This window comes from Apodemus sylvaticus, chromosome 5, assembly GCF_947179515.1.
Source record: "Apodemus sylvaticus chromosome 5, mApoSyl1.1, whole genome shotgun sequence".
Lineage (NCBI taxonomy): Eukaryota > Metazoa > Chordata > Mammalia > Rodentia > Muridae > Apodemus > Apodemus sylvaticus.
The window spans coordinates 134,736,533-134,748,987 of record NC_067476.1 but is presented as its reverse complement, the minus strand read 5'-3'; the positions used below and the strand labels follow the sequence as shown (position 1 = coordinate 134,748,987).

The window sequence follows — 12,455 nt, the reverse complement described above, 5'->3', positions numbered from 1 at the left end:
TTACACACAGGAGAGAAACCACATGTGTGTCATCAGTGTGGTAAAGCCTTTAGAGTTAAAAGTCATCTTCAAATGCATAGAAGAACACATACTGGAGAGAAACCTTTTGAATGTAACCAATGTGGTAAAGCCTTTGCACAAAATAGTAGTCTTCTAACACATAAAAGAATACATACTGGACAGAAACCTTTTCAGTGTAACCAATGTGGTAAAGCCTTTTCAAGTAACTGCCATCTCCTAAGACATAAAAGCACACACAGTGGAGAGAAACCTTTCAAATGTAACCAATGTGGTAAAGCCTTTGCAAGAAACTGTCATCTCCTAACACATACAATAATACATACTGGAGAGAAACCTTTTGAATGTAACCAATGTGGTAAAGCCTTTGCACAAAATAGTACTCTTCTAACACATAAAAAAACACATACTGGAGAGAAACATTTTGAATGTAACCAATGTGATAAAGCCTTTAGAAATATGGGTAATCTTCTAACACATAAAAGAATACATACTGGAGAGAAACCTTTTGAATGTAACCAGTGTGGTAAAGCCTTTGCACAAAATGGTAATCTTCTAACACATAAAAGAATACATACTGGAGAGAAACCTTTTGAATGTAACCAATGTGGTAAAGTCTTTGCACGAAATAGTAATCTTGTACCACATAAAAGAGTACATACTGGAGAGAAACCTTTTCAATGTAACCAGTGTGGTAAAGCCTTTGCACATAACTGTGAGCTCCAAACACACAAAAGAAAACATACTGGAGAGAAACCCTATGAATGTCATCAATGTGGCAAAACTTTTTCAAGTCTATCTGGATTCACATATCATAAAAGAACGCATAACTCATACAGGAGAGAAACCCCATGAATGCAATCAATGTTGTTAATCCTTGTTGTCCTTGTTTTTAATAACTGCATTGTATTCCATTGTATAAATGAAACATTTTTTTTTTTTACTCTTTTGTCTGCTGAGAGATATCTGGATGGTTTCCAGTTTCTGGTATTACAAATAAAGTTCCTTTGATCATAATGGAGTAGGTGTCCTGTGGTATGGTAGAACATAGGTTGGGTATATGTCCAGGAGTTGTATGGTTGTGTCCAGAGTAGAATTATTCCCAATTAACTAAGAAACTGGCAAATTTATTTCCAGAGAGGTTCTACAAATTCTCACTCCCACCAGCAATGGAGAAGTGTTCCCCTTGCTCCACATCCTTGCCAGCCTGTGCTGTCCCTTGACTTTTTTATCTTAGCTGTTCTGATGGGTGTAATGTGGAATATCAGCATCCTTTTTATTTGCATTTCTCTGATGACTAAGTGTCCACGGAATGAATGACACACAAGCAATAGTCCATTTTTAACTTGTCATTTTGCTCAGTGCCTGGTCACAGCGAAGACTTCCGTGGCTAGCATTTCCTTTTCTCTGGTACTCCTTACAGAACACCTCTAAATCTGTCTTCAGCTTAGTTGCCTGTTCATTTTCTATGAAGCCAATTGTTCTTGCTGCCCAAGATGCTTTTGGAATGCCCCTCAATGCTCCACTTTTACTTTCCACCTACATTTTGGATGATCCCCTGCAGAGTTCTAAGTCTGCCCATCTCTGTCCTCCTGGGTCATGGCAAATCTCTCTGTCCTAATGTACAGCTCTAAATGTCCAACCCTGTGCCCAGTCATTGGCTGTTGGCATCTTATTGATGGGTCCAAAACATCATCAGAACATGTTTTAAAGTGTTGCAACATTACGAAGATGGGGAACCACTGTGTTACAGAAAAATAAATGTTTAATCATCATATTTATGTTTAATAATACTGTTCCTATCCTGATGCCCTGGTAGACATGACTAATTATATCCCCTCTCCTACAAAATTCAGACATATCCTCAAAATTTCTCTTCTCGGCGTTGAGGAATTTAGACCTGTTTATTGACATAGGCATATTCTTCATATTTAAGGAGATTTTAAAATAGAGTCTCCGTTACTTATTCTTTGAAATTTTCAGTCAGGTATATGTCTCTAATGGTGCATGTCTCTAATCTGAGCACTTGGCAGTCAGAGGCAGATGTCTCTCTGTGTCTCAATGCCACCCTGGCCTCCAGATGGAGTTCTAAGACATCTAGGGCTACACATAGGGGCCAGATGGTTTTAGGGCAGATTTCTACCAGACAGTCAAAGAAGAGCTAATATCAATATTCCTCAAACTATTCCACCAAACAGAAACTGTAGGAACACTACCTAATTTTTTCTATGAAACTGCAATTACTCTGATACCTAAACTCCACAAGACCCAGCAAAGAAAGAGAACTTCAGACCAATTTTTCTTACACATATTAGTGCAAAAATACTCAATAAAATCTTTCAAACTAAACCCAAGTACATGTCAAAAACGCCATTTGCCAATATCAAATAGACCTCAACCTGGGGATGCAGAGATGGTGTGACCTTATTGGAGTAGGTGTGGCTTTGTGTGTGTGGGCTTTAAACACCTGTACTAGCTGCCTAGAAGTCAGTCATCTGGCAGCAGCCTTCAGATAATGTAGAACTATTACCAACTCCTGAACAATGCCTGCCTCGATGCTGCCATGATCCTGCTGTGATGATAATGGACTGAAACCCTGAAGCTGGAAGCCAGCACCAATTAAATGTTGTCCTTTATAACACTTGGTTTGGTCATGGTATCTGTTCACACCAATGAGACCCTAACAAAGTCAGATTGTAAACCCCAGTACTCCTCTGCCCAACACTGTACTCAGTTCTTTGACAGAGGACATATAAAATCACAGTATCTGTACTTTACCCCAGTAATCATGAAATGTGGGCCCAGTACCCTCTGTATCCAGAAAAGTAAGTGCCTGCTCTTCCTAGTACTGCTTTCACCTATGCCATTTCACTTTATGCCCAGTGTTTCTCTCCAGAGGCAAACCCAACACAGCTCCTCTTTTCCTGAAAATTAAATTTGTCTCAGGAAATGTTTGTCACATAACCACCTATTGCAAACCAGCAGAGGGAGCTCACATGTTGAATTTGTTAGCCATCCCACTTATTTGCAAAAACTATTTTTTGATAATATTTGACAGATTTCATTGAAATTTTTAGTCAAAGCCAAAAAAAATCTCTCAAAAAAAAAAAAAAAAACCCAGACCCAGAAAGTTTTAGCATAGAATTTGACCAATACCAATACCAATGCTAATACTAAGAGCTATTACCAATGCTTAGCAAGTTATTCCATAAAACAAACAGAAGGAACACTGTCAAACTCATTCTATGAGGCCAAAATCACCCAATAGCTAAATCACCCAAAGGCTCAACCGAAAAAAAGATGGCCAGAATAATTTCTTTCTGAAAATGCAAAAATACTCAATAAAATGCTAGCAAACCTAATCAAAGAACACATCAAAACCTTAATTTACCTTGACCATGTAGACTTGATCCCAGGGGTGCAGGCTTGGTTCAAAATACAAAAATACATTAATGTCTTCCATAATATAATCCACTATATAAACAAACTAAGAGAAAATTCTCAGATGATCATGTCATTGTATGTTAAAGAATACTATGATAAAATCCCACAGCCCTTAATGTTAAAAGTCTTAGAGGGATCATAAAGGGCCAGCCTGGTCGACAGAGTGAGTTCCAGGACACCCAGGACAATACAGAAAAGTCTTGTCTCGGACAAAAGCAAAACAAAAACACCAAAAAACCAAAAACCAAAACAAAACAAGCAAAAAAAAAAAAAACAAAAACAAAAACAAAAAAAAGGAAAAAAATAGTTCATCTTAGTAGATTGTTCCTTTGACCACTATGAAGTGCCCTTTCTTATATTTTTTGATAATGTTAGGTTCAATTTTATTTGATATTAGAATGGCTACTCCAGATTGTTTCTTGGGACCATTTGCTTGGATAATTGTTTTTTCAGCCTTTTACTATGAGGTAGTGCTTCTCTTCTTCACTGAGGTATGCTTCCTTTATGCAGTAAATGGCTGGGTCCTATTTATCCAGTCTGTTAGTCTATGTATTATTATTGGGTAATTGAGTCCATGGAAGTTAAGAAATATTAAGGAAAAATGATTATTACTTCCTGTTATTTTTGTTGTTAAAGGTAGAATTATGTTTGTGTGGGCATCTTTTTTTCAGTTTGTTGAAAGATTACTTTCTTGCTTTTTCTAGGGTGAAGTTTCCCTCCTTGTGTTAGCAGTTTCTTTTCTATTTCTTTTCTTTTTCTTTTTCTTTTTTTTTTTTTTGGATTCGGTTTTTTCGAAACAGGGTTTCTCTGTATAGCCATGGCTGTCCTGGAACTCACTCTGTAGACCAGGCTGGCCTTGAACTCAGAAATCTGCCTGCCTCTGCCTCCCAAGTGCTGGGATTACAGTCGTGTGCTACCATCGCCTGGCTGTACAAAGTTTTAAAACCGGGCCTGTGAAAAAATATTTTCTTCAGATTCAATTCTTAAAAATGAAGTCTCCCCAGTTCAGACACACAAGAAGAGGGCATCAGATCTCATTACAGATGGTTGTGAGCCACCATGTGGTTGCTGATAATTGAACTCAGGACCTAGGGAAGAGCAGTCAGTGCTATTAACAGGTGAGCCATCTCACTAGCCCACGGTTTTTTGTTTTTTTTGTTTTTTTTTTTTTTACTTGTTTGTTGTAAAAATTATAGCTTTTAACTTTCAAAGAAACTGTGGAGCTAGTGACACAAAATGTATAGTTAGGTAAGTAGTCTTAATGGAAACATGTGAGAACATCTCTGTTGTAAACTCTTATTCAGGTTATGATTTGAATTTATGTCTGAACATTAAGTGAACTGTTGTAAGCATAAAAAATATAGGATGCTTAGAAAAATCATGTGAACCATTCTCCTCAAAACAGGTACAGGAAAAGGTAGGAATGATGACATTAGAAAGGGAAATAGGAAAACACAGAATGCAGACAGAGAATAAGAAATTAAAGCATAGCAAAATACAATAGAACACAAGAGAGCAAAAGTGAGACAAAGTAGAACCTTCAGAGACAGCAGAAAGAGCAGGCAGGCTTCTCATTACCGTGAGGCAAAACATTTTTTTTCTTAAATCAAGGCAAGTTTACTTTTATTAAAGTGGACAAAACTGTTTTTCTTGTGGACTTGGGTTTATTTCCTTTAGCAATAAAATCAATTAATAAAGTAATAAAGGCTGAAGCTTATTTTCCATCCAGAATGAATCAGTTCTTCCTGCACAGGTACAGGGTCATCATTATAGAGAAGAATACTGTTTGGGCACAGTGAGGGATTTAATATCTTCTAAGCTTGTATTTAAATCATGACATAAATGAAGGCATACCAGACTGGACGATGTATAATGTAACGAGCTTTATGTGACCCAACGTATATTGAATTTCCTATTAGGGAACTCTCCTATGCAGATATGTACAATACTGGCTGACCCTAATATGTTAGCTCAGAGCTGTTAGACAGGACATTTACTGACGGGAGCAGCTTGTTATCAGCTACATCTCTCAGCAACTAGCCTTGCACACAGGGGCAAAGTCACTCAGTATCTTATGAACGGTTTTCCCTCTGCCAGATGAAGACTTACTGATTTTCAAAAACTATGTAGCTGTGTTTTTCTAAGCTGAGTCATGACTGAGAAGGAAATGAGAAGGAAAAGACCCCAGTGAATGGGAGTCCTCTAGCCTATCTGAAATTTATCGTGGAATTAAAACTGAAGAAGAACACATGCAGAAATTGAGATACCTGACCAACATTGAAGCAAATGGAGTCCAGCACAGAAAGGCAGCTCAGGGAGAAGGTTGAAAGCTTTCATTCCTTGACAGCAGTTTGGATTACTCAGGTGACCAAATAGAGCTGATAGATCAATGTCTTTAAAGTCATTTCCTAGGGTTCTCAGCCTGGAGCAATCAGGAATCAGAATAAAGAATTGAACTTATTGTGAAATTAAATTTCTATAGTTTAAGCAAGGCAGAGTTTGTAGATAAACTAATGTGTCTATGTCCAACAGGACTCTTATATTTCCTGTCTGAAAATGTGCAGCTTGAGAAACAAAATATGAGAGTAAACCATGTGTGCTCTAATACAGGAGGAGGGAAAGGACTAGAATGTAAATTAATGCAATAATTTTGTTAAAAATGCAGTAACAGCAGGACATTATGAACCATTTTTTGCAACATATTAGGAGATGTGCATGAAAAGGTGAGGTCCCTCAACCTCAATTAGTTATTTTTATTCCTTAATAAACACAAAATCTGAATGTATTCCTCCAAAGGAAACACACTATCACTAGAAAGCTCCCATGTAGAGCTCTTTCTGGAAGTTTGCTGGTGATTTTTTCCAAATGTTTGTATATTTGACAAAAGGAAAAGAAATGAAATAAAGAAATAGAAGAAAAAACCAATCTGATGTGCTCTTCTGTCCTCTGCTTGTACCAGGCATGCATGTGGCACTCAAACATACATAAACATACATGGAGGCAAAACACACATACACATAAAAACAGATCATTTTTTAATGATTTGAAAAATAACATGTACATGGAGGGAACCCATTTTATAATAGGGAATAAAAACATGTGTTTATATTTTAAAAGTATTTGTGTTTCATCTGCATATATCTGTTTCCACCACACTGTGTGCACCTGCTCTCAGCTATTTATTTGCTGTCAACAAGCAGTAACTAAAACTGCATGCTAGGCACCATAGAGGACAACATTTTCTATATATAAAAGGAGAGCACAGCCAGAACCAGGAACTTCTGGGAGAGTCCAGAGGGGACAATGTGGAGAGAAGATGAGGGGAGAAGCAAGAGCCAGACCAAGAGATCAGGATGATCTGGTGATGTAACAGAGCAGGTAACCAACATGGTTGGATTACATGAGGAATGGCAGGTGGGGGAAGGGCTGCCCTATCCCCAGGCTGGAGGGCACATGATTCCCTGTATAAGTTGTGTGCTGAGCTCTGCTGATTGAACCTTATAGGCAGGTTTGCTTTGATTTGTTAAATAGGCCTCTCAGCCATTAGTTCCAGGATTTCACACTTAGTAGGGAGAAAGGGGAAAGATGAAATGGTTTCATTATACTCTCAAAAACTGTGCTTAAAGGTCCAATATTTTTCAAGGACTAAAGATATATACTAGAGCCTTCAATTATTACTCATATTGTGTATTTTCAGACAGAACAAATGATATTAATGCTAGGCAGAGACACATCAGTTTGTCTAGATCATGTGTTGCTTGAATCAGAGTAAATACAGAAATTTGGTTTCTAGATATAAGTTCAGTTCCTCATCCTGGGTCGTGATTGCCCAGCTCTGGGAACCTCCTGGATGGCCAGTTTGGATTTTTCCTGATTGTCTAACATTGATGACCTGACCACTCAGTGCTATGACCAACACTGTCAAAGCAGAAAGGGCTCCCCTTCCTTCTTCCCTCTCTTTTTAGGCACTGTGATTACACCAACTTCAAAGGTGGTCAGAGAACTCAGTGCTTACACAGGTCCCTCTTTATTTGTAATCCCCTCACCCCAACCCAGGGAGGCTGAAGGACACTCACTCTCTGCTCTCTTTTTCTTCTCACTCAACAGTCAGAACCCAGCTTTAAAACAGCAGCAGGACAGTCTTCCAAGCCCTGGGCAGTAGAGGCAGGGTCAGGTGTACAAAGTAAGTCTTAACTACATAGCAGAAGGAAAGGCTGAGCTAGAAGAGATGTTGCTCTAAACAGACACAAATATGAAACATCTTTAGGAAAAAGGGATGAAATTGTTAATGTGCAAAAGTGGAGAATAAAAATGAGGTCAGAAGGGCGATGCATAGAGAAAATGAAAATTTAAAAGTAATACAAAGCATTGACTTTTATAAAAGATCAATATAATTGAAAGAATGACTGAAAAGAGCTGGCCGTTCCCTGGTAGAGGGAGTGGCATTAATGTGATCGTGTTTGTCCTTGCCCCTATGTGCAATGTCAGCTGCTGAGATCTCTAACCTGACACACAGTCAGTAACATGTGTTTGAAATTTCTGAGCTGACCTAACTGTGCCAATGAGGATTGCACATATCTATACACGTCCCTGACACGGACATTCAATATTCACTCATTTCGGCTAACCAACTCCAATTGTAAATCACTGTGGGCACAGGTTGTGAGTTACAAGAGTGTTGACACACCTCCCCGCCAGAGTTCGTGACACTGGGCTGATGAACACAGGGAGCTGGATTGCTGTGCAGACATCCCCATGGTTCTGCTGGGCAAGCATCAAGCTGTGGTGGGCCTTGTGACCTCACCCCAGGGGTGGGGAAGGGGCCATCCTTGGGGGTTTGCCTGGAGAGCTACCCAGGGTATCCCAGAAGAGCTACAAAAAGAGTTGGGACCTCAGGGTCTCGGAAAAACAAACAAACAAACAAACAAAACTTAAAGAAGGATATTGGGAATCAAGATTGTTGTTTTGTGTCTTCTTCAGAATTCAGGCAAACTGCAAGTATTTTTTCACCTAATAGTTACGGAGTCAACCCTCAGAGCCAAGCACAAAACCCCATGACAAAACCCTGTGTAGCATGCTTGTTAACCGGCATGCCTTCCTCAGGGCTTTGGTCAAACAAACAAACAAAGAACAACCCTTGCTTGGCTGAATTTAAGGCGGGTCCGGGTCCGGCCCCGCCCTCCATGAGCCTCCCCAGTCCTGGCTGCACCTGGTGCTCTAGAGCTGAGCAGCATTGAGCTGGGCCAAGTGGAGGTGAGCAGCCACCGGCTTAAGCGCAGTGCGTGGCCTTGGCCAGGGGAGGCGGTAGTGAGGCCAGAGCCGCGCTCCAGCCCTCTTTTCCCTCAATGGTTTCTCTCTTTCCCCAGGAGAAATTTGGCTCCAGGGGCTCTGCATGCCCACAAGCTGCCCGGTACCATGCTGCCTCCTCCAACTGCCTCCCTCCAATGGCCCTCAACGCGCAGGTCAGGTTTCCGCTCCCCCGCTCCGACCCCACCGCGGAAAATTAAGTTTGGAGAAGGGGGACAGGGGGAACATGGACAAGAAGAGGAGGAACTGGAGCTGAGGAACTGGACCCCGGCAGCTGTTCTAGAACTTTTGTTGGACAATTGCAAAGCAATGGATGGAAAAATTGAGGGGTTATCAGATGAATTTGTGAACTTAGAGTTCCCCAGCTTCATAAGTGTGTGCTTGTTTTCAGTCTCTGACCTCCCGAAGCTACCTAAACTGAAAAAGCTTGAGTTCAATGAAAAAAGAATCTTCCCAGACAGACTAGCAGAAGAACTTTCAAGCCTCACACATCTGAACCTAAGTGGGAATAACCTGAAAGTTATCAGCACCTTGGAGCTCTTGAAAGGTTGGGTTGTCTGAAAAGCCTGGATCTGGTCAGCTGTGAGATCACTAACCCGGGTAATTACTGAGAAACTGTCTTCATGCTCCTGCCCCAGCTGTCCTATACGAATGGTTATGGCCGAGGGGACCAGGAAGCACCTGACTCCGATGTGGAGGTGGAGAGAGTAGAGGAAGCCCCAGACTCGAATGGAGAGGAGGATGGTGTGGACAAAAACCAAGAGGAGGAAGAGGAAGATGAGGATGTGAGGAAGAAGAGAATGCAGATGAGGATGTAGAAGTAGAAGATGATGAAGATGAAGTAAGTGGGGAGGAAGATGTGGATGAAGAGGAGGAAGAAAGTGGGAAGGGTTAAAAGAGAAAGAGAAAAACAGATGACAAAGGAGAAGATGATTAAGACCTGAAACAACCTGCAAGAAACAGAAGTGTTGAGTATTGGTTGGACTGCTCATGGATTTCGTAGCTGTTTTCAAAAGGTAGCTGTGATACAAGCCCCAGGATACCCCCACCCAAAGAGCCAAAGAATAGTTCCCACCACATTCTGCCTTCCTCCCTTTAGCCTGCTGGTAATCCACCATCAAGCCTGGGGACTTCACCCCAATAACATTGTAAACGTTGTTAGGTTGTCCTGTAAGACTCTTGCTGTATCCTGACAGTTGTGATTGGTGAGTGGACTGTCCTACGTGCCAGTTACACTGCGACTGCAACAACATTTTTACTTTCTGTAAAACAGGAAAAGCTTTGTAAATAAAATCTTAATATTTTGAAAAAAAAAATAAGAACCAACCCAACAGCTGTATTAGTAAAGGTTCTCTAGATAAAGAGAACTGATAGATTCAATCCTTCTATTATGTTGGAAAGGGTTATTAGAATGGCTCAAGAGCTGTGTCGTTCTACTAGCCCAGCAGTACCTGTCTACCAGGGAAATGTTCAAGAATCCAGTAGCAGTTTAGTCCATGTGGCCTCACGCCTCAGCTGGCCTTCAGTGTATATTAGAATTCTGAAGAAATAAGTTGTAATGCCAGTTTAAAAAGAAAATGATCCTGCTGGCCAGAGGTAGGGCAAGTAGACAAACAGAAGGAGGGATGTGTCATCTTCAGAGTCCTTTATGTATGTGAGCCGCCACCAGAAGCTGTGGCCTAGATTAAAGGTGGATCTTATCAACTCAAACATCCAGACCATATAAGGGTTCTCCCATTTCGAACGCTATAATTAAGAAAATTCCCCACAATAGCCAGCTATTTGGGTCTTAGCTCATTCCAGATATTTAACTTAACTACCGGGAATATCTAGCACAACTATCTAGACAGGAGAGATCAGAATTTATTTATTTATTTCTATTTATTTGTTCTCTTGCAAAGAGAACATGGGCACCATTTCCAAAGCAATGGTCTTCTTCTAAAAAAGGAAGCATTGAGACTTTACTTAGGGAATGTGGTTATGTTCACATACAAGTTTGCCTACTCCTAAGCATGCTAAGTTAAATCTTCTCATGAACTTGCTCACAAGGTAAAAGCAGAGATTTTTAATGGAATTCTTAGCTCAAAGTCATGCAGAAACATATGTAAATTATAAAAATGATGAACAGAAATGCCTGTGGGATGTTCTTCTTGTGCTACAGGGTCTTAGCTGAAAATCATGTAAATGACACTGTGAATGTAGATTGCTCAGGAGCTAATGCTACCTGGTAATCATTACTTGTAGTCTAAGCAGTAAATATATCAACATCATAATTCTCACATATAGAAAGGAAAAAAAAACACAAATGCCAAGGACCAACCTTGTCTAGGTGTGGGTTCCTAAGGGTGTTTGAGAGCACCAGGGAAACAAGCACCTTAAAGTCAAACCATAGGTCCAAGCTGGGGCTTATGTTCTGCTGAGTTGGCTTTGCAGATGAGATGCTTTCCCAGACTGATTGCTCCTGTGCTCTCTCTCTCTCTCTCTCTCTCTCTCTCTCTCTCTCTCTCTCTCTCTCTCTGTTTGTGTGTGTGTGTGTGAGTGTGTGTGCGTGTGTGTGTGTGTGTGTGTGTGTGTGTGGTTTCTACTCTGCTCCAACTGTCTCTTGCTATTCTAAAAACTCTCTGTTTAAGACAGGTGTCTTTCCACTCAAGACAGCTCTCACTGTGCTACCAAAAATTCAAAAATCTCGCTGGCTAGCTCATGGATTTCTAGAAGTATTCTTGGATTTACTGTCCAAGTTTTTTTTTTTTTTAAAAAAAAAACCTTCTAAAAGTAATTCGTGGTTTATCAAAATCAGAAAGCAAACAACAATAATAAAACTAATAATAACAGCTGGGCAGTGGTGGTGCACGCCTTTAATCCCAGCACTTGAGAGGCAGAGAGGCAGGTGGATTCTCTGAGTTTGAGGCCAGCCTGTTCTACAGAGTGAGTTCCAGGACAGCCAGGGCTACACAGAGAAACCCTGTCTCCAAAAACCAATAATAGTAATAATAACAGTACTGGTAGTAATTCTAAATGATCTGTTTTTGCTCTTCAGACAACCTTATTTGGATAGCTGCTAGGAAACATTTTAAAAGAGCTGTGTCCGCTGTCTAAATAATTCTTTGGGTTTCTGACCTCTGAAACGACTTTAGAAAAAATTCCTGGGCTGGTGAGGTGATTCATTGGGTAAGAGTACTGACTGTTCTTCCAATGGTCTAGAGTTCAAATCTCAGCAACCACATGGTGGCACACAACCATCTGTAATGAGATCTGATGCCCTCTTTTGGTGTATCTGAAGATAGCTACAGTGTACTTTCATATAATAATAACTAAATCTTTAACAAAAAGAAAAGAAAAGAAAAGATCTTGAAGAGCTGTTCAATCTTCAGGGATCTTAAGGTATCTCACTCAACTCTCACTACAGAAAAATTGTAAAAATGAACTTCTATCATTTCCTGCTAGCTCACGTCATGCAGATTGAAAACTCAGGTTGTTTTTAATTACATATGCATTGGATTATTTACCCTAGGGCCCCTTTGATTATTCTATGAATCAACACTTGTGATCCCAGTCCCTTGATACTTAGAAGAGAGTACTTTTTTTAACACTGCAAAGATTCAGCGATCTTGCCTGTGTCTGACAAGCACAGATGCAAAATTAGCTGGGTGGCATCTTTAGAGTGTCTTCCGAGGCTTCCAGTGCAG

General features: G+C 40.2%; 1 protein-coding gene and 1 pseudogene across 1 annotated transcript in view; both read left to right on the top strand.

Annotated features, from left to right (window-relative positions):
• LOC127686031 (zinc finger protein 431-like) overlaps positions 1-12,455 on the top strand; it is a 252,177-nt gene that overhangs the window by 172,087 nt on the left and 67,635 nt on the right. The window lies entirely within an intron of this gene.
• Positions 8,996-9,706, top strand: LOC127686036 (acidic leucine-rich nuclear phosphoprotein 32 family member B-like; annotated as a pseudogene).